This window comes from Halichoerus grypus, chromosome 6 (genome assembly GCF_964656455.1).
Source record: "Halichoerus grypus chromosome 6, mHalGry1.hap1.1, whole genome shotgun sequence".
NCBI lineage: Eukaryota > Metazoa > Chordata > Mammalia > Carnivora > Phocidae > Halichoerus > Halichoerus grypus.
Window position 1 is genome coordinate 22,636,207 of NC_135717.1, and position 22,149 is coordinate 22,658,355.

The following is a 22,149-nucleotide window of genomic DNA, read 5'->3' on the forward strand; positions in this document are numbered from 1 at the left end:
GGGCGCCTGGATGGCTCAGTCCATGATGTATCTGCCTTCGGCTCAGGTCATGATCCCGGGGTCCTAGGATCGAGCCCCGCATCGGGCTCCCTGCTCAGCAGAGAGCCTGCTTCTCCCTCTCCCACTCCCCCTGCTTGTGTGCTCTCCCTCTCTCTCTCTCTCTGTCAAATAAATAAATAAAATCTTAAAAAAAAAAAATTTATTTTTAAGTAATCTCTATACCCAACATGGGGCTCGAACTTACAGCCCTGAGATCAAGAGTCACGTGCTCTACTGAGCCAGGTAAGCACCCTGAAATACAGTTAAATTTAAAAAGCAAGTTGCAGAACAGCAGGTATATCATGGGGATCCTACTTGTGTTCAAAGAAAAAGGACGGGGCCTACTTAAAATAAAAAAGAAAGAAAAAAAAAGAGAAAGGTCATTTGTAGAGGAATTAAAGCTTCCCTCAGGGCCCCCTGGGAACTCGAGCAGCAGTGGGATGGGCAGCAGCAAGGGCAGCTGGCTGCTGGGCAGGTGGAGGGAACTTTTAAGAACTTTGTACACTTCTATACTGTTGTCACTTTTTACAAAGCTGGATTGCTTTCAACATAAAATAACAAATAAGTGAAAACAATTTTAAAACTTTTTTAGATCAAGGCAATGATTCCTGTTATTCTTAACGGCTCTTTCCATCGGCAGCCAGCCTTCTAGATCAGAGGCTCTGGCTCTTTCTTAACAGTTATCATAGCGGAGAAATACATTTCTATCCTAACTCAATCCACCCAAAATGTAAATTAAAATTTCAGGAAACCCTACTTAGCCTTACTCTGTACAATGCACTCTGCTATTTTCTTTCCGGCTCATTTCTGTTTTGCTTTAACCCTTCTTTTCGTTCTTTTTCCTTAATGCACCACCCGCAGTGATTTCTTGAAAATCCCCGCTCTGGCCGTCAGCTCCAAAGTTGGTTTCTTACCCTGTGGGCAAGACACAGTCAGGGGCTAGAGCCAATGCCTCAGCTGGGCCCACTTCTCCCCCCTTCCCGGCCGCTCCCAGTCCCAGTGCTTTTACTCTGCCCTGGTCAGCCCTTGGCTGGAACCTCTGCTGACCCAGCCAGGTCACTGGCCTCTGGGGGGGCTGGGATGGTGCTGGGCAGGGGGCCAGAACCACAGCTTCGGTCTGCAGACCTCCAGGCAGTGTAGCCCAGTGGTGAGGAGCCTGCACGCAGGTACAAGTCCAAGCTGTGTTGCTCGTGACCTTGACTAAGCTGATTCATGTCGCCAGCTCCCCCACGTGCGAGGGAAGCAGAGTGAGGAAGTGGCCTGAGGTTCCACAGCCAGTTCGCAGGGGAATTATGACCAGAACCCCAGCCCCTGGCCATGTCCCCCCACACAGCCCTGACCTTCTCCGTGACCCTGGGAAACAAAGGGAGCTTCAGACAAGCAGCTGTGATCCTGCCTGGCACAGCGCCTTATACTCAGCTGGCATGTGATGTAGATTCCAGAAGTGAGGAGAGCAGGAGCCGTTTGATGGTTTTTCCGTTGTCATAAATTTGCTCTTAAGGCAGCTGTGGCAGCGCCGCTAACTGTCCCCCAACAGCTGTTCTCTCCCTCTTAATAACAACCGCTGGTTTTTGGCTAAGCACATCGCCGCTCCAAATAAGGTCTACATTTCCCAGATTCCTTTAAGTTAGGCGTGACCATGTGACCAAGTTCTGGCCAAGGGGATATAAACAGAAAGGCTGTTTTCAACTTTAGGGAAGAGTTTTTAAAGGGAGGAAATGTGCCTTTCTGGACTCTTCCTCCTTCCTGCTGGCTGGAATGGAGGTGTGATGGCTGGAACTCAAGCAGCTATTTTTAACCAGGAAGAGGAAACCACATGCTGTGGATGGCAGAGCCATGAGACAGAGGGAGCCTGGGGCAGCATAATCTTACATCATGGGGACTCACAACCTTCAGACTCTGCTATCTAAACTTATATAATCGACTGAAATTTTCTTCTTTCCCCTACTACTTGCTAATTCAATCTGGTCCAATAACCCCATCTCTCCCACAAAAAGTTCACATCACATCTCTTAATGCCAAGTCAATACCTGGGTAGCATCAGCCTGGGAAAACTATGGCCTCAATCCAGAGCCCACACTGGGCAGCGCCTCCTGCATTTGCCCAGGAAGACTGGGCCCTGGAGGATGCTGGATTCCCCTAGGAAGGCAAGGAGCCCTCACTGGCCCATAACTCAGGCCCGCAATGCCTGTTCCAACACCAGCCAGGGCCCTGGCCTCCCAGGAATCTCCATCCGACCTGGGCGTCCCTCTGACCACAGGGGCCTGCTCCTGTTAGCGAGGAACCTGAGACCGGGAGCAGGACCCCAGCTCCCAAGACATCAGGATTCTCTAGAAAGTTTCTTCTGCCCTCACTCGGACATCCAGATCTTCCCCTCCCAGTCCCTGACACACCTTGGGAAAAATATTTGTATGGAGAGGCAGCGGAGTGGAGCTCTGAGTCAGACCCGAGTTCAAGCCCCAGGTCTGCCACTTCCTCGCTGGTGACATTACCTCCCAAGCCCCAGCTCCCTTGCTGTCATCCAGGATGAAGAGTTTTACCCGCCCCGTTAACTTAACCACGCTAACACAGAGCCAGCACTGACTCACAGAACTAGCGTTATCATCATAAATAACCGCGGGCTGAGCCTTGGGCCCCAGCCATGCTGGTAACCTGGATACCTGGTTAGCAGCCAAGCCAAGCTTCTTCAGGGGTCCTCAGGGGACAGGCTATTTTAGGCTCTGGCCAGGGAACCACTGCTCTTACTGGGTCTCACTATAAAAGGTTCCTCTGGCAGCGGCTGGGACGGAAAACAATGTTTGCAATGTCCAGGTCCGGGCCTGTGGGCCAAGCCACACTGACCGCTGATCCTCCCTGGGGCTCCCCTCACCCCCCAGAGCTGTCTCGCTAGCTGGAGAAATGAACTGCATTCTCCTGCCTGCCACTCCCAGGATCCAGCACCCCAGAGCCAAAATGGTCCACGCTGAGCTGGCCGGCGCACACATTACTATATGCCCAGCACGGCAGGACCCACCTAGTCCTCAACGGCACCACGGTGAACAGGGTGACTTAGGGGCCACCTTGCATCACACACCTGCTTCTGCTTGGGGACCTGCCTCTCCCCCACTCTCAGGTCCTGCGGTTGGGGTTGTCTAGATGTTACTTCGGGTAGATATTGCCACATCCCTAAATAATATGGTTTCTCTGTTATTTCTTATTTTATCTATTTGGGTCCTTATCTATTGATTTCCTGGTGTGATAAATGAGACTTGAGCTTCCCTTGAACTTCCCACTTCCCTTCTGTACTCCACCACCCCCAGACTGGCAGGTCTTCTCCTGGTTCCTTTAGATCCCATGCCAAGAATGCTGTGTTATTGTACCAAGCAGAAGGAGCTCTGGGTTTCTCACAGTTTAGTGTGAGTTCAACTCACCGTGAGAGAGAAGGAAAGATGTGGCTTTTGTGCAGCAAATGACTGATAAGAAAGCAGAAGATACTTTTGCTCCTACTGACCTCAAAGATGAGTAATTTTTATTGCAATAAGACAAATAACATATGTGGACAGCGTCCTGTGTCCCAGGTGTCATGCTAAAGCCCTCGGCACGGACTCTCTCATCTGGCAATGACAGGAGCTGCCAGGCAGAGAAGGGACAGCCCGCTTTGTGACGGGGGACCTTGGGGGGGGGGAGGGAGCAGGGGCAGGCTGCCCTGGGCTGCACCTGGCTGGTTCCAAGGGTATCTTGGGCCCTAGCTTGAGTCCTCAGTTTCCTTCAAACCAGAAAGAAAAGCCTATCTTGAAAAGATATCTGCACTCCCCTGTTCACCAAAGCATTATTTATAATAGTCAAGGTATGGAAACAACCTAAGAGATAAATGAATGGATAACAGAAATCTGGTGTCTATACACAACGGAATGCTATTCAATCTGTCATCTGCAAAAAACAGGCAATCCTGTCATCTGCAAAAACATGAATGAACCCAGAGGACATTATGTTCAGCGAAATATGCCAGACATAGAAAGACAAACATTTCATGATCTTGCTTATATGTGGAATCGAAAAAAAAACCCCAAAGTCCTAAAAACAGAGAGCAGAATGATGGCTGTCAGGGGCTGGGAGGTGGAGGAAACAGGAAGATGTTGGTCAAAGTGTACAAAGTTTCAGTTGTGCTAGATGAGTAAGTCCTGGGGATGTAATGTACAGCCTGGTGACTATAGTTAATAATACTCTATTGTATACCTGAAAATCACTAAGAAAAGAGATCTTTTTAAGTTTAAGTATCTACACCCAACGTGGGGCTCAAACTCAAGACCCCAAGATCAAGAGTCCCGTGCTGTTCCAACTGAGCCAGCCAGGCACTCCAAGAATAGATCTTTTTTTTTCTTTAAAAGATTTTATTTATTTATTTGAGAGAGAGAGAGAGGAGGGGCAGAGGAGAGGAAAAGAGAGAATCTTAAGCAGGCTCCATGCCTGATGCCCCATGTGGGGCTCCATCTCACACACCTGAGATCATGACCTGAGCCAAAATCAGGAGTCAGAAGCTTAACCGAATGAGCCACCCAGGCGCCCCCTGAAAATAGATCTTTTTTTTTAAGATTTTATTTATTTATTTGACAGAGAGAGACACAGCGAAAGAGGGAATACAAGCAGGGGGAGTGGGAGAGGGAGAAGCAGGCTTCCCGCCGAGCAGGGAGCCCGATGCAGGGCTCGATCCCAGGACCCGGAGACCATGACCTGAGCGGAAGGCAGACGCTTAATGACGGAGCCACCCAGGTGCCCCCTGAGAATAGAACTTAATTGCTCTCACACACACTTAAGAAATGGTAATCAGGTGAGGTGATAGATATGTTAATTAGGCTGATTGTGGTAATCATGTCCCAATGCATATGTATATCAAATCATCCACATTGTATACCTTAAATATGTACAATTTTTGTCAATTATACCTCAATAAAGCTGGTGAAAAAAACACTGACAAAAATCAAAGCCCGATATAGTGGCTAAGGGCCTGCACTCTGCAGCCGGGGGGGCTCACTGTCAATCACCAGCTTCCCCATTAGGAGCCAAGGCCCTGTTCTAAGGGTAAGCCGTGCCTTCCCGGAGTCTGCGTCCCCCACAGGTGCTGGCACTGAGCAGGGCTCCACAGTGCTAATCGATACCTTTCCAGGCCGGGTTTTATTTATTTACTGGGGGTGGGGATAGTAACAAATGTGCAGCATCAGAGGTTACTAAGTCAAGCTCATGTCAGTGTCTTATTAATGTCTGTATCCCTGGCATGCTGTAAGGTGTTCAAGAAGAAACATTTATTTAGGGGTGCTGGGTGGCTCAGTCAGTTGGGCATCAGACTCTTGGTTTTGGCTCAGGTCATGAGATCAGGGTTGTGGGATCTAGCCCCGGGGCTGGGCTCCCCACTCAGCGGGGAGTCTGCTTGGGCATTCCCTCCCTCTGCCCCTCCCCCCACTTGTACACACATTCTCTCTCAAATAAATCTTTTTTTTTTTAAGATTGTATTTATTTGGGGTGCCTGGGTGGCTCAGTTGGTTAAGCGACTGCCTTCGGCTCAGGTCATGATCCTGGAGTCCCAGGATGAGTCCCGCATCAGGCTCCCTGCTCGGCAGGGAGTCTGCTTCTCCCTCTGACCCTCCTCCCTCTCATGCCCTCTGTCTCTCATTCTCTCTCTCTCAAATAAATAAATAAAATCTTTAAAAAAAAAAAAAAAAGATTGTATTTATTTGGGGCGCCTGGGTGGCTCAGTCGTTAAGTGTCTGCCTTCGGCTCAGGTCATGGTCCCAGGGTCCTGGGACCGAGCCCCACATCGGGCTCCCCGCTCAGCGGGAAGCCTGCTTCTCTCTCTCCCACTCCCCCTGATTGTGTTCCCTCTCTCGCTGTGTCTCTATCAAATAAATAAATACAATCTTTAAAAAAAAAACGATTGTATTTATTTATTTGAGAGAGAGAGAGAGAGAGCACAAGCAGGGGGAGCGGCAGGGGGATTGGGAGAAGCAGACTCCCCACTGAGTAGGGAGCCCAATGCAGGCTCAATCCCAGGACCTGGGATCATGACCTGAGCCCAACGCAGACACTTAACCAACTGAGCCACCCAGGTGCCCCTCAAATAAATTTTTTTTTTTTTTAAAGAAACATTTACTTAAACTACTGCGGAAAAAATAGAGTTTAGGTCAGAATGTCAGAATAAAAGGACTGATTTACAGATGTCTATGCCCACCTGTCCCCTCCCTGCATCTTACCTCCACCTGCCCCGCCTCTCAAGAACCAGTCACCACTCACCACCAAGCTCTCACCTCCCAGCCCCTGCACCCCACAGAGGACCCTCTTTCTGAACTGCCTCTCCATTACTAACTGTTGCCAAACCCCTTGGTTCCCTTCAAAATCCAGCTCAAATTTCTACTCCCTCCAGAAAGTCTCCCCTGGGTAGGATCCTCACCTGTGAAAAAGAGGACAGCTAACAGTACCCACCCCAGGAGACATCTGACAAGTGAGTGAGATCAGGCGTGTGGTGCCTGACAGAGAAATGGCGCTCAAAAGTACCAGCTGATGGGGCGCCTGGGTGGTTCAGTCGGTGAAGCGTCTGCCTTCAGCTCAGGTCATGATCCCAGGATCCTGGGATTGAGTCCCGCAACGGTCTCCCCCTGCATCGGGCTCCCTGCTCGGCGGGAAGCCTGTTTCTCCCTCTGCTGCTCCCCCTGCTTGTGTGCTCTCTCTCTCAAATAAATAAATAAAATCTTAAAAAAAAGAAAAAAAGTACCAGCTGTTATTGTGCCCCGACCACTCCCTGTGCTCTGCCTGTCACTTCCCTACACCCAGAGGCCAAACATTCTATGTGGTGGGCAGAACACTGTCCCTCCAAAAGCTGTCCACATCCTAAACCCCAGAACCTGTGAATTATGTTCCCTTACATGTATGTAATTAAGTTAAGGATCTTGAGATGGGGAGAATCTCCTGGAAAATCCGGTGAGCCCTATATAATCACAAGGGTCCTTATAAAAAGGGGGCAGGAGGGTCAGAACTAAAGAAATGGAACAATGGAGGCAGGGGTCACAGAGAAAGATGTGAAGATGCCATGCAGCTGGCTTTGGAGATGGAGCTTGGGGCCACAAGCCAAGGAACGCAGGCAGCCCCTAGAAGCTGGAAAAGGCAAGGAGACGGATTTCCCCTAGAGTCTCCAGAAGGAACTCAGCCCTGCTGACACCTTGACTTTTGAACTTCTGATCTCCAGAACCATAAGATAAGAAATTTGTGTTGGTTCCAGTCACCAAGTTTGTGGTGATTTGTTAGAGTAGCAATAGGAAACAAATGTAGTCTAGAAACAGTCTAGAACAATGTTGCCCTTCAGGGGACACTTGGCAAATGTCTGGAGACATTTTTGGTTGTCACAACTCTCAGAGTACACCTGGCGTCTAGTGAGTAGACACCAAGGATGCTGATAAACATCCTATCGTGCACAGGACAGGCCCCCCAACACGGAATTCATTATTCAGCTCAGCATGTTAATAGTGCCCAGAGTCCCCGCTTTCAAATGATTCCGGAGGAAGGGCAAGGAGCCTTCCCTGGCCCACTCTCCCTCCTCGCCTCCCTAAAAGCAAACCTCCATGCATACCATTTCTGGTATTTCTCTTGAACTGAAGCAATTAGCTTACTCACCAATGAGAATAGCAACCCCCAGCCGAACCCAAGGAGATAAGTCAACATTTGCTCTGCCGAGGCTCATAAAAACTGCACTCCACTGTGCTTTGTGCATACAAAACGGTCATAGAGCAAAGCCAATTTTATTGTTTGAAAAAATCAGAAAAATACATTTTTCTGAGGCAATTGTACTGTTTTAAAAAAAATCAGAAAAATGCAAAGCACAAAATATCGTAATCATAGCTTCAATTCGCAAAATGCACAAGAGAGCTTGAATTTTCATTTTTAGTCATTTGCTGGGCACCCTTCTCATGTACCCAGGACACTCTGTACTCCTGGCAGGTCAGACCATGTCTCACTTCTCAGGGGAACTCTGTGTTTATACAGCCTCTCGGTGGCCAGACCACGTGAGCGTCTGGAACAAGAGGGGCCGTGTCTTCCTCCTCCCCAGCTCCCAGCCAAGAGCACAATGCCTGGCACGCACCAGGTTCTCCATAGATGCATGTTGCATGAATGAGTAACTAGAGAAAAGTTGGCAATTTCTACTGATATCATGGGCATTGCAGGTGTGCAATGGAGGGACTATCCAGTTACAATTACAAGGCATCTGGGGGTTAGGTAGCCTGAGACACGGCTGAGATCCTGAGGATCTCAGGGAAAGCCTAGATCGCGGGGAGGCCCTCGAAAAGCACTCAGGACTAGGATCTGGCCCAACAGGCTTTGGGGACCAACAGATCTGGGTTTTAGTCCTGTCTCCGCCACACTAGCTGAGTGACACTGGGCAAACTACTGAACCTCAGTCTCCTCATCTGTAAAATGCACTCATCCAACAAAGTGGAGGAGAGCGAGCAAAGTGAAGAGCTAGGAGAGGTGGCCAAGGGCCAGAAAAAGCTCCTGTGGCACAGACAGCTCTGTGCCATAGACTTATGCTCCCCCCCCGCCCAACTACATTTCCCAGGATCCTGTGCATCCAGCCATGTGACCGCATTGGGGCCCGTGGAATGTAGGCAGAAGTAACTGTTGATGGTTCCAGGCAGCCCATTTTCCACACCCTGGTCAACTCTCCCTCAGCGGCAATCCTGCCTCGAGACACGTAGCACAGAACAGATTCACAGCGTTTCAGTATCACTTACAAAGCACTTATGCCATAGCTCCCCTCAGCTCCCTGGAGGACACGAAGCCCATTCCCTGGTCTGCCTGGCACACAGCCTGGCCTGCCCTCCCTACCCATGCCCTGACCAACTCTTCTGTTCATCCTTCAGGTCTCAGGTTAGATGCCTCCTCCTCCAGGAAGCCTCCCCTGAATGCCACGAGGTAGGCACTATTAGCTTCATCCTAAGAAAACTGAGGAACAGAGAGGCTAAGTGACTTGCCCAAAATCACATGGCTAGAAAGTGGGGGAGTTGGGTGTGAAGCCAATGTAGGCTGAATCCAGCCGGCCACCACTTGCGAAACCAGTCATGGGACCACTAACAGCAGCGGCCTCACCTGGGAGCTTGTTAGATGTGCACATTCTCGGGCCTCACTCCTGGCCCACTGAATTAAACTCTGGAGGTGGGCCCAGCAATCTGTTTAAAAAGCTCACAGGTGGTTCTGATGTGCAGTAAAGTTCAAGAACCAGTGGCCTAGAGAAATTCTCTGCAGCCGAGCCACCTGCTTTCCAGGCACTCCCTGCGGAGTCCTTGCTAGGTGTAGAAAATGTCATAGCTGAAGAACTGAACACTGTCCACCCTCTGACTTTCTAGCCATTTAAAATGCTTCTCTGGGTGTCCCCAGCCCTGGGACTTTGGGGACCCAGAGACTGTCATCTCCTACTTTATTATCAGCGTGTTAGTGACGCGCTGCTTCCTTTGAAGCCTTCTTGCTTGTGCCCATTAGCTTTAGCTACAAGGGTTTAATCCAGCCAACATTTAAAAATCCAAGCCGCGGGGCGCCTGGGTGGCTCAGTCTTGGTGAAGCATCTGCCTTTGGCTCAGGTCATGATCTCAGGGTCCTGAGATTGAGCCCCGCACTGGGCTCCCTGCTCAAGAGGGAGTCTGCTTCTCCCTCTCCCTCTGCCCCCATGCGCTCGCTCACTCTCTCAAATAAATAAAAATCGTTAAAAAAAAAAAAATCCAAGTCGCTTTCATCCCATGGTGGGCACCACAATCACTTTCTAGAACATTCTCATTTTTTCAGTTTACTAAGGCAACAGTGTGCAGCTTCTTGGTCAGTGGAACTGATCTCTCTAGCACAAAAACTTTTATTTTTTATCAGTCCGGCCGGCATTACTTTGGATGTAGTTCTGACCATCAATTTTTTCTGCTTCGGCTCTAAGAACCAGACCAGAAAGAGTGACCTCCTAGAGAAGGAGCTTGAACAAATCCAAGTTTCTGCTGTTGACCCTCAGCTTTCTTCCACACTGTTCTCAGTGTCCCGGCAACTGGCAATCCTGCCAAAAACCGGACAAGACTTCTTTGGGGGAATCTGACCAGTGTGAGAAAAAAGGCCTAAAGACACCCTCCCCGTTGGAACAGCCCAGCCAGATCACCCCTGAGGGAAAGGCCACAGCCAACAAGCCCCATGCACAGCCCCAGGCCTTCCAAAGAGCTTACTGGAGCCCCATTCTCTTCAGCAGACAAGGATTCCCAGGGGAGGCAGAAAGGGGGGCTCTGCTCCATGGTCACTCTCAGGGGCCAGCTCTGCCCCCGCCCCCGGCCATCCCGAGCCCTCCAAATCCACCGGTTAATGTGGGAAGAGGGGGAGAGAGGGAGGGAGGTTTTTAGGGTTCAAGCTTGAGAGGGGCACACGCTATTTCTGCTCGCATTCCATCAGCCCAAATGCAGTCATGTAGGCCACCAAACTGTAAGGGAGCCCGAGAAATTCAGCCAGGCGATACCCCAGGAAGAGGAGAACGAGTGTATTGGTGACTAACGGCCATCTCTGCCACATGATACATTAAAAACTGTTTATTTTTTTTAAGATTTTATTTATTTATTTGAAAGAGAGAGAATGAGAGAGAGAGAGACATGAGAGCCTCCTCCAGGAAGCCTCCCCAGGCACCTCCCCCTCCACACATATCCGCACAGCCGGCACGGCCGGCGGCGGCTCCCACCTGCTTGCTCTGCACGTCCCCGCTGGGTGCACCTTGCGTTATTAGTCATTTGTTAGACAACCCTGGGCCTCGGTTTCCTCCTCTGTAAAATCAGAGGGCTGCACTACGTCACTCAACTTCCTGGCTGAAATTGCGGCCCCAAGGCAGGCAGCGCCCAGGGCCGAGGACCCAGAAGTCAGGCTCCCAGAGTGTCCCCACAGCAGATGTAGCGGCCCCCTCCCATGCGGCCCATCTGTCCTACTAGGGACGCAGCTGGGCTGGCTCCCCGCAATCCTCCACCCCTGCACAGACAGATCTAGGCCGGGACTTACCCCGGAGGCCTCCACCTCCGCGCCGCCACTCGCCTATCAATGCCCAGCCCCTGGCGCACATGTCAACGGAGCCTGCCAACACCCAAACTCCCTCCCGCAGCCAACAATGCTGCAAGGGCGCGTCTACACTGTCCTAGAGGTTCCAGGAATTCAGGCCTCTTGTTCAGGGGCCAGGGGAGGGGATGCGACCAGGGGCCCTGCAGGAGACAGGAAGGCAGCGCTGCCCGCACCCTGTGCGGGTTCCGAGGAGCCCCGGGCGGAGGCCCCCAAACCTCCTCTCCCAGCCGACTGTGTGCCAAGTGTTTTCCCAACAGACACTGCCGTTAATCTGCATGACTCCCCCCACCCCTTTTACAGAAGCAAACACTGAGCCCCAAAGAGTTGAAACCAGAGAAGCAGCGCCCCCCCACACACACACTCTTTCTGCGCCGCCTCCGACCCCACTTCCAAGCCCCAACCCAACGCGCTCGAGGCGCCGGTGCACCGGGGCGCCCAAGGCCTGCAGCGCCGGATCCCAGTCCCCATCCGCCTGGCGACTCGCCGCCCGCACTCACCTCCCTCGGGCGGACAGGCACTGCAGCCGCTGCCCACGGCCGCGAAGATCCAGAGGAGTTGGCAGAGGCTCGCGGCCCGGTGCTCCAGGGTGCAGGGCGGGCGGGCCCCCCGAGAGTGCCGGGGAGCAGCGAGCGGGGCGCACGGGCCGGCGCTCCGGGGAGGCAGCAGGGGCCGCGCAGGGCGGTCGGATCGATCTCGGGGCGCGGGGGCCGCCGGCACGATCCCGGGGCGCGCTGGGCCGCTGGAACGATCCCGGGGCGCTGGGGACGCGTGCCAGGGGCGGGAGCGCAGGCGACAGTCAGGGGAGCTGGGGCAGCTGCAGCGCGGGGCGTCCGGCGTCGGATCCGGGCTGGAGCCAGGGCACGAGCCTGCGGGCAGGGGCGGGGCTCTGGTCCGGCGGGCTCACGGCGCGGCGCTCACGTGGCCGCCCCCCGGTGGCCGTCAGCGCTCCTGCAGCCGCTGGCAGGGTCTCCAGGCTCCAGCTCGGCCTCCGCGCTGAGTCCGCGCCTCGCCGCCCGCTGAGCACACGCGCGTCCCCACCTAATGCAACGGGCGGGCCTAGCACCCACCCGCGAGGGGGGCGCCCGTCCGGCGGGTAATCCAAGTCCTTTCCGAAATCATTAGAAATCCATCTCATTAAATCTCCATGCGTAAACTTAAAATATTTTTATCGGAAATTACTTTTTTTTTTTTTCTGGTTTGTGCTTTGTAAAAACTTAGGCACTTATAACAATTAAAAATTATTTGTGCAATTATTTACTATCCCCTCTAGACTTTCCTTACCGTTCTAGTACATTACCGTATTCCTAACTCTCAGCATGGGGCTTGGCACATGCTAAATGCTTAATATAAATATCTGTGCAGTGGATGGATAAATATGGAAAGGTATAAAGAAGAAAAGGATATAAAACTAATGATAACTACTGTGAACATGTTGATATATCCTTCCAGATACTTTTCTAGTAAAATTTTAGAAATTTCACAACTCTTATTTCAAATATAAAAATAAGTGATATTTATTGAGTGATTTATCTCATTCTATCTTCACACCAACCCTGTGAGGTAGGTTGCATTAGCTCTATTTCACGGATCATAAAACTGAGGGTCTTAGAGATAGATTTACCCAAAAGATTCCCTTCTTTTTCTTTTTTTTAAGCGTTATTTACTTAAGTAATCTCTACACCCAACATGGGGCTTGAACTCAAGGCCCCAAGATCAAGAGTCAGGCTTCTCCAACTGAGCCATCCAGGCATCCCTGCCCAAAAGATTTCTAAAGTGACTCCTCTTGGCAAAGGGTATCTACATTTTAAGAGCTGGAGGGCATGCTGAGTCTTTGCCCAGGTGAAGCCCAGCAAACAGATTCCCCTCGGAGACCAAAGGCCTTCCGCTTACCAGCTGCTATGGCCTCTGCGGGGAGCAGGTTCAAGTTTATGCAGCTTGGAGAGGGGGATGACATACAGGTGGCACCTCATAAGGTGGTGGGGGGAATGAAAAAAAAAATGAAATGGTCTTGAAATCCATTATTCAGTGTTTTATCCTTTGGCCTCTGTGGTACAAGTTTTGGAAAATACAAGAGCTAGTAGATCTTTTGGTTTGAAGTGTTGGCTCCTTTAGTCATCTTGGGAAAACTCCTCTGGCTTTTGGCAAGACAAAATTGCACCTGAAATTCTGACTGTGGGAAAGTTGGGCAGGAACAGACTCTGAGCTAATCTGTCCAAGTCCAATGCCAAACAAAAAACAAAAAACAAAAAAACCCTCACTGTATTACTTAACCACTTATAGCTCTGTGTCCTTGGGCAAGTTATTTAACTCTTCTGAGCCTCTGTAATTTTTGTCTACCCAGCAGAAGTCCCCTTCTTTGCATGAGGATCTTGATTAGTCTTCAGGAAACCAGCCCACCCTATTCTCAGTTGGTGAGACTAGCCCTCCCCACTGACCTGGGGCCAAGAGTGGACACATGATAAGACCTGGCCAATCAGCATATTCCATCCTGGTAGCCCCATGAGATACTAATCTGGATCTTTTCTAGCAAGCATAAAAAAAAGAGAATCTCTTTTCCAGAGAGTTGTTGAGCTGGTAGGATTTAAGCCTAGGGTTTCTGGACATTTTTTTTTTTTTTTAAGATTTTATTTATTTATTTGAGAAAGAATGAGATAGAGAGAGAGAGCATGAGAGGGGGGAGGGTCAGAGGGAGAAGCAGGTTCCCCGCTGAGCGGGGAGCCCAATTCGGGACTCGATCCTGGCACTACAGGATCATGACCTGAGCTGAAGGCAGTCGCTTAACCAACTGAGCCACCCAAGCACCCTGGACATTCATTCTTATGGCAAATATTTATTAAGCTCTTATTTCATGCCAAGTATTGTGCTAGGAGTTGGGGGGAAAGGCCTGCCTTCAGAGAGCTGTCTAATGGGATAAGAAATGGAAGAACAGCAATTTCTCACATGGTCATTACGCCATGCCATTTAAACTGCAGGTGCGCCATGAGTGAGAAGCGTAGCAGGCAATGAGAGATGCCACGGGCAAACCTGCTCAGGAAGGCTCTTCTGAAGAAATGACATTTGAGTGGAGCCCTGAGGGAAAAGTAGGCATCGCTTCCAGTAGCTTTAGGAAGACAGGTGCCCTGGGTGGTCTCAGCAAGGAGATGTGGACCAGATCATTCTTGGTTTTTGCCTGGTCCTTAACTTCCTCCTATAACCATCACACTAAGCTGTTCAGACTTTATTGAAGAGTTTGGGTAACAGAAAAGAATATATGAGGGAAAACATTAACTCATACCAGTGATGTTACACCATCCAACAGGAAAAATAAACCCTTCACAGGGGACCGTTCATCGGCACGCTCCAGTTCCAAGCCTTGCTCCCCTGTCCTAAAACCTCCCCTTCCCTCTCTCACATGGACAAACATCTCTTCAAGCTCGGAGGGACAAAATCCCTGCCTCTGTTAGAAAATCCCTCTTCCCACTGACAGGGATTTTTTTCCCCCTTTCCCACCAAAGTAATCCACAGGACTCAATAACCCACAAGACGCAAAAGATATCATCAAGAAAGTGAAAAGTCACACCTGCAACTAATGTGACATCGTGACTGTGTGTCAACACTCTCTCTCTATATATATATATATATGTATATATAATTTTTTTTTGAGAGAGAGAAAGAGAAAGAGCATGAGTGTGAGTACAAGCTGGAGGGGCAGAGAGAATCCCAAGCAGCCTCCATGCCCAGCACAAGCCTGATGCAGGGCTCGATCCCACGACCATGAGATCATGAGATCATGACCTGGCCTGAAATCAAGAATTGGAGGCTTAACCAACTGAGCCACCCAGGGACCCCTTGATTTTGTGTCAACTATACTATATATATACTTTTTTAAAGTGAAAAGACAATTCAGAGAATGGGAGAAAATATTCACGAATCATGTATCTGATAAGGGATTCATAGCTAGAATAGAGAGCTCTTACCACTCAATCATAAAAAGATAAAGAACCCAATTTAAAAATGGGCAAAAGAGGGGCACCTGCGTGGTCTGCTTGTCCCTCTCCCTCTGCTCCTCCACCCGCATGCTCGCTCCCTCTCATACTCAAATAAATATATAAATAAATAAGATCTTTAAAAAAATTCATTTATATGAAACATCCAGAATGGGGAAATCCATGGTGACAGAAGGTGGATTAGTGGTTGCCTGGGGCTGGGAAGGGAGTTTGGAGAGAATGGGGAATGACTACTAGTGGGTATGGGGTTTCTTTTTTTGGAGTGATGAAAATGACCTAAAATTAATTGTGGTGATGGTTGCACAACTTTGAATATACTAAAAAAAAAAAAAAAAAGCCACTGAAATTATACATTCTAAGGGGTATATTGTATGGTCTGTGAATTATATCACATTAAAGCTGTTAAGCCCCCCAAAAAAGTGCTCATGGAGTCTCCATCTCACCCCGGAGCTTGGCGGTGTGGCAGCAGAGGAAAGGTCACCAGAAGCAGTACCCCAGCTCTTACGCGCACCGGCCCTGTCACGGACACGTGCCGATTCCCAGCTTCAAGGAGATGGGTATAATCTTCCTACAGGCTCTTACAGGGCTGGGGAACCACACTAGCCACATAGGCCACAGAAGGGAAATGGGTCTCAGGTGTTCACTGCTCAGGTCCATCCGTCCACAGGAGGCCGTGTCCATAGGGGTTATAGAGCAATTTCACGTTCATGGCAAAATTGAGCAGAAGGTAGAGAGACTTCCCATATCTCCCCTGTCCCCGCATAGGCACAGCCTCCCCATTATCAGTGTCCCCCGCCAGAGTGGTACATTTGTTACAACTGATGAACCCACACTGACACATCATTACCACCCATTAAGGTTCATTCTTGGTGTGGTATGTTCCATGAGTCTAGATAAATGTACAATGACATGTATCCATCGTGTAGTATCATAGAGAGTAGTTTCTTGACCCTAAAAGTCCTGTCTCCTAACTATTCATCACCCCCACCCCAAGCTCTTGGGAACCACAGTGAGATGCTTTAAAGCAGCAGCTTGGAAGTCCTCCTTGGCTCACCTCCTTGGCTCAGGTCGCAGGTCTACAAGGCATAAAAAGTGATGCGCATCACAGAACCATCAAATGGCCTGTGTGTAGCTATAGAAAGACTCACAGAAGTTATGAAATGACCACACTTGTGTCTTTTGGGTGGTGCATTTCTCCCTTTGCCTTCTGCAAAGCAAATCCCAAGATCAGAGTGAGGCGTTTGCCCATACATCTGCCTAGGAAAAGATCCAGAAGGACAGCTCAAGATTACTCTTTACAGTGGGTGTTTGTGAGCTGTGGGAGTCCGTTGTAAAGGACAGGGAGAGAATTCCCCTTCCACTTTATACATGTGATACGACGTTTGAAAAAAAATTTACAATGGGGATGCCTTACGTTACATTTCCAATTTATTTATTTTTTAAATTTCATTTTTAACTAATATCTGCACCCAACGTGGGGCTCAAACCCACAACCCCAAGATCCGGAGGTGCACACTCTACTGACTGAACCAGCCAGGTGCCCCTACATTTCAAATTTACACAGACGAAAAGCACCTTCCTTTACTAAAGCGTTGACAGAGTTTAACTAGGTGGAGAAATTAAAGGTGATTTTGTTTTCTTATTTGTGCTTCTCCTTCTTTGCGCAAGTTTCAACAAGGAACACGTATTACTTTTGCAAAAGTTATTTTTAAATGTCACTTCAAAACCCAAACTTTTACAAAATGAAACAGAACCCCAAAACGAAACAGTCCAGTTGCTTTGGTTTCGGTGGCCTCCCCACCCTTGCCTGACTGGGGCTGGCTTTGCACAGAAGCTGCCCTCTCCCAAACAGCACCCTTGAAGACATCAATCCCCGGAGAAGCCGAGTCAGCACGTCCGTGGGAGGTCAGACAGGCCGGGAGAGAAATGCTCAGTGGAGCAGATGAGCTCACGGCCTTGCTCCCACTGGATTTTTGGCATGAGGGTTCTGGGCAGCTCTGGAAGCAGCTCTCCTTCTCCTAGAAGACCTGCTCTTTGGCTGATCAGGCCTAGTAGGTGCAGGATTAATGTTCACTTGAATTAAATTATCAGAGAGAGTTGGGGTGGGGGAAGTTTGCTCCCAGCACACGGTCCAACTATAGGAGAATGCTGAGTCATGATGGGGGGAATCCTAAATAGGTCTCCGCTTCCTGCTTGAGGCTGCAGGTGATCTTCCAGAAGAAAAGACCACAGTTTGGCCACGTCCAGACAAAAGTTCTATGAGCTCTTGCGTTGGGCAGCTCCAGCAAGAAGCATTTGCCTCTGACTTTGTCTGGGCCCACGTAGCAAGATGGAGTGATGCATGCAAAACCACCAGTACGAGGAGGAGTCTTGTGGCCAGTGCTGTTCTAGGTCCTGGAGATATTACCTTGGGTGAACAAGACACAATCTGGAGATGACATTCTAGCAGGGCCCAGTATGGTCCTGGGAGAGACTCAAACACCTGCTTAAGGCAGGGGTAGGGAGAAGTACGTGGAATAATACCACCAAGTGGTCAGCACCCAGGCAAGAACTCTGGTGGTGAGCATACTGCGGTACTGGGAGGAGAGCTTAGGTCCCTGGAGTCACCACTACCACATCCCAGGTGCATGACACAGGGTGCACCTGGGTGGCTCAGTGGGTTAAGCATCTGCCTTTGGCTCAGGTCATGACCCAAGGTCCTAGGATCAAGTCCCACATCCAGCTCCCTCCTCAGGGGGTAACCTGCTTCTCTCTCTCTCCCCTTGCTCCTCACCCCTGCTCATGCTCTCTGTCAAATAAATAATAAAAATCTTTTAAGTGCATGGCATACATTACCACGTTCAATCTTCCTCTGCTTCATTCCAGTGTAGCCAAGTGCCCAGAAGAGTGCCTGACCTGTGGCAGGTGCCCAAGGAATATCTGCAGAATGAATGAATCTGATTCTCACAGCTATCCTGTGAGGTGGGTATTATTATCACCCCATCACAGGGATGAATAACAGGCCCAGGGAGAACAGCTAGTCAAGGCTCAGGCTGTGTGATTCCCAAGCCCATGGGCTGGTTTATCCACCGTACTGGTTTCCAATGACTGCTGTAACAATTTTCCACAAATTTAGTGGATTAAAACAACACAGTCCTCTTATAGTTCTGGAAGGCAGAAGGCTGAAAATCAAGGTGTCAAGCACTTGTGTTCCTTTTCGTAAGCTCTAGGGGAAAAACTGCGTCCTTATCTTTTATAGCTTCTAGTGCATTCCCTGGTCTGTGGCGGTATCACTGAGGACCTCTGTTTCTGTCTTCAAATCTTCTCTGATTCCTGTGTCTCTCTTCTAAGGATCCTTTTGATTATACTGGGTCCACCTGGATAGTCCAGAATAATCTCCCCATCTCGAGATCTTTTATTACACTAACAAAGTCCCTTTTGTCACATAAAGTAACATACAGGCTCTGGGAATTTGGATGTGGACATCTTTGGGGGGTATTTCAGCTTACCACGCCACCTGCGTATCTTTGCTATACTGTATTTTTGTTATTTTCCTTAAACATGCAAGGAAATGGATACGCCTAAGAGTACGTAAAATTAGAAAAAAGTGGACTAAACGGATCTAAGACTCCTGAGGAAGGAGGAAGGGGAATAGAACTTGAGGTATCAAAAGAGACTTGAATCTTATCTATATATAGGGTTCAGTGTATTTTTTATTAAAGAACATTTGAAGCAAATATACAGAATGTTAACAATTAATTTTGGGTGATGGGAGATAGAAATTTGCTATGTACTTACGTATTGTATATTTGCTCTGTATTCATTGCATTAAAAACCGAAAACCCTAAAATAGCCTGCACAGAAGAAGGGGAAATTTGGGTCTTGGAAGGGTCTTGGGTCTTGGGAGGGGAATCTTGGGTCCTGGGGCATCTGAGACAAGTCACTTAACCTCTCTGCACTTCAGTTTCTCCCTTCCTAATATGCAGACAAGAAGTACTTTTGAGGGAGCCCAACATGCTAATAATCCGTAACAATATTCATTGTAACAACATTCACCTGGACGGGTGATTCTCACCTCGCGGTGGCAGGGACCAAACCATGGGGCCACCCAGGGCTTGCAGAGCTGACTTGGAGTAGGGATGGCGAGTCCGTAAGATGGGGACCCAGCCAGGTTCTGTGCAGAGCAAGGTTCCTCGCGGGACCCCCAGCCCCGAAAGGGAAGCAGGGACAGCGCGGTACCGCCCCCACGTGGCCGCAGACAGTATACGACGCACACGGCAAATCCAATGCACACACACGTGAGGACTGCATATTAATGTTTAACAGCTGGGAACTCTTCTTTCCTTTTTAGTGCTGCGTTCCGACCGTAGTTTTTGCTGCCGATCAAAAACGTACTATGATTCCAAGGCGCAGAAGGGATCCACGCACCAAGACGCCTTAACAAGCGCAGGAAACACTTGGCGCGTATTGGGCATGCGCAAATCCAAGAGGGTGGGGCCACGGAGCGTGAAACGCCACGTCATTAAACTAATATAGTTGCAGCGGAAACTGTCGGAGCGGGCGGTAGCGTGGCCGAGTGGTCTAAGGCGCTGGATTTAGGCTCCAGTCATTTCGATGGCGTGGGTTCGAATCCCACCGCTGCCACACCCTTGATGGTTTCACTTTTCCTGAACACTTCAATTTGTTTATCATCCTCTCCCAAAGCCTCTTCCTTTTTGCTCTTTTCTTACGCTCTTTAAAAAAAAAAAAGGAAATGGAGAGCAAATGGAAGAAGGCAGAAACCACAGCCCAGGCCCTCTTCTGTGCATAAACCCACCAATCTGGCTACCTAAAAAACAAAACCAGAAGCGTCTCCTTATTTCCAAGGGAAAAGCATCTGAGATAACTTTAATAGTTTCCAGCAGACTGCCTACATCTTTAATTTAATGCTCCAGGGCTGGAGGCCACAGGGAGCAGACCTCGTTACCCTGCAAAGACAAACGTTAGGTGGGCTGATTTTAATTATGACTTGAGTTAGGTCATAATTGGGAGGGATTCCTTTCCAATAGGGAAGGTTCCTTTCCAGCCCCCTCTGTGTCCTATGGAGAGCCCCAGCTGACTCCACAAACCTCTGTTGGTAGAAGCATGTCAGGTGACCCTACAGAAAGGCTGGGGCATCAGAGGGCCTGCCCCACGTAGGGCTAGCAACCTTGGAGTCCCAGCTTCATTGATCCATCTCATAGCTGGTCTTCAGGCTTGGCTCAGGGGCCTCTCATCTATTTATTTATTCAATAACTATGTATGAAAGGTCTACTGTGTGCCAGAAGCCAAGTTCGCCCGAGGCTACAGAACACACAAGGCAGGCAGGTCTACTCACTCAGTTTTTACAGCTGCCGTAATTTCAAATTACACCTGTGAGGAGTCTTCTAAAGTGCGTGCTAACCTGGCTCAGGGTCAACCGAGGAGGTGACATTTAGCTGGGACTTGAAATTGAGAGGTTAGGTCTGCGAAGGTGGGAGAGAGGAGTCCCAGGAAGAGAAACAGCATGTGGAAGATCCTAGCGGCAGATGAGAGCCTGGTGTGTCTGAGATGCTCTGAAGTCAATTCAGGGCAGCTGAGCAGAGAGCAGCATGGACAGACTAACGGCAAGAGATGAGGCCGACCTGTTAGGCAAGGAGGGTCTTGAAGGCCCCGTTGAGGCTTTGAACTTCATCCTGAGGGCAATGGGAAACCATCAAAAGGTCTTAAGTGGGAGGGTGGCGTGTTCCAATTTTGGGTTTAGAAAGTTCCCTCTGGCAGCGGGAAGAGGAGGGTCCATTCAAAGTCTAGCGCAGCTGTCTAGGAGAAAGGAGAGTGGCTTATACCATGGTTGTGATGGTGGGTAGGACACAAAGGGTGGGTCAGACAGACATTTTGGAAGTGATCTGAGAGAACTCCCTGATGAGGATGTGAAGAACACGTCAAAAGTGATGACCAGGTTTGGGACCTGAGCCACTGGCTGGTGGCACTGGGGGTGCCTCTCCTCTCCCTAGGAGGGAACACAGGATGAAGAGGAGTTCGTGGAGAAGATGATTCAATTTGATTCACATTGAGTTTGAGATGTGGGACATGGGCTTGAGTAGGAGGTTGGACACAGAAGTCTGGAGGTCAAGGGGACACTGAACAAATGATACAGCTTTGGGAGGTGGTGGAGACTGAGGCCACGGGAATGGACGGACTTGCTCAGGAAGTGTGCAAGGGGCCAAGACAGAGTCCTGAGGAACGTCGTCTTAAAGGGAGGGCAGTGGGAGAGAGGGGACAGAGAAAGGCTGGTCAGAGACACGTGGAAAACAGCGGTGGTGTCCGATAGGCCAAGAAGAGTATTGCGAAGAGGGAGTAGAGGGAGTATGTTGAACACTGCTAAGAGGCTTGGCAAGATAAAGACTGAAAAATATCCATTGGACACGATTTATGGACAAGGTCATTGATGACCCTGATTAAAGCCATTTTGAGGGGCACCCGGGGGGCTCAATCAGTTAAGCGTCTGACTCTGGGTTTTGCCTCAGGTCATGGTCTCGGCATTGTTGGATCAACTCCCGGGTCGGGCTCCTGCTCAGCGCAGAGTCTGCTGGTCCCTCTCCTTCTGCTCGCCCCACCCCCAGCTTGCTCTCTCTCCTTCTCTCTCTCTCAAATAAATAAGTAAATAAATAAAATCTTTTTAAAAAAGCCATTTTGAATGAGTTGAAGAGAAGAAATAAACGTAAGTGTGGACAACTCATCACAAAATTTCATTTTGAGAAGGGGGGAGAACCAAAGGAGCAGTACTGAGACAGGAAATGGGGACTCAGGGGGGAAGATTTTTAAGATGAGAGAGACTAGAGGATATTTTTTAAATTTATTTTTTAGTAATCTCTATACTCAACATGGAGCTTGAAACCACAACCCTGAGGTCAAAGGTCACACACTCCTCCCACTGAGCCAGCCAGGCACTCTGAGACTGGAGGATATTTTAGACACCCAGCCTTGGGTCTACAACAGGGAATAGTTTCAGCACCCACAGTGGGAAACTTATGAATTCACCTTGACGGTCCATTCGATTGGCTGC

At 49.5% G+C, this 22,149-nt stretch overlaps 1 protein-coding gene, 1 long non-coding RNA gene and 1 other non-coding gene across 3 annotated transcripts in view; 1 reads left to right on the top strand and 2 right to left on the bottom strand.

Annotated features, from left to right (window-relative positions):
- The window catches only part of EEF2K (eukaryotic elongation factor 2 kinase), a 62,673-nt gene extending 50,681 nt beyond the window's left edge, over positions 1-11,992 (bottom strand). The window contains exon 1 of the mRNA XM_036097363.2: positions 11,619-11,992. The gene's annotated coding sequence lies outside the window, so the exon portion shown is untranslated. The remainder of the gene's footprint in view (positions 1-11,618) is intronic.
- A 4,554-nt stretch (positions 11,993-16,546) lies between these two features.
- Positions 16,547-19,549, bottom strand: LOC118539061 (uncharacterized). Its single transcript, XR_004918929.2, has 3 exons — positions 19,143-19,549; positions 17,938-18,026; positions 16,547-17,514 (listed from the first exon to the last, which is right to left on the bottom strand). It is a non-coding gene; the product is annotated as an uncharacterized LOC118539061 (long non-coding RNA).
- Positions 19,550-19,648: 99 nt separating this feature from the next.
- On the top strand, positions 19,649-19,730 carry TRNAL-UAG (transfer RNA leucine (anticodon UAG)). The gene has a single exon. It is a non-coding gene; the product is annotated as a tRNA-Leu (tRNA).
- The last annotated feature ends 2,419 nt before the right edge of the window (positions 19,731-22,149 follow it).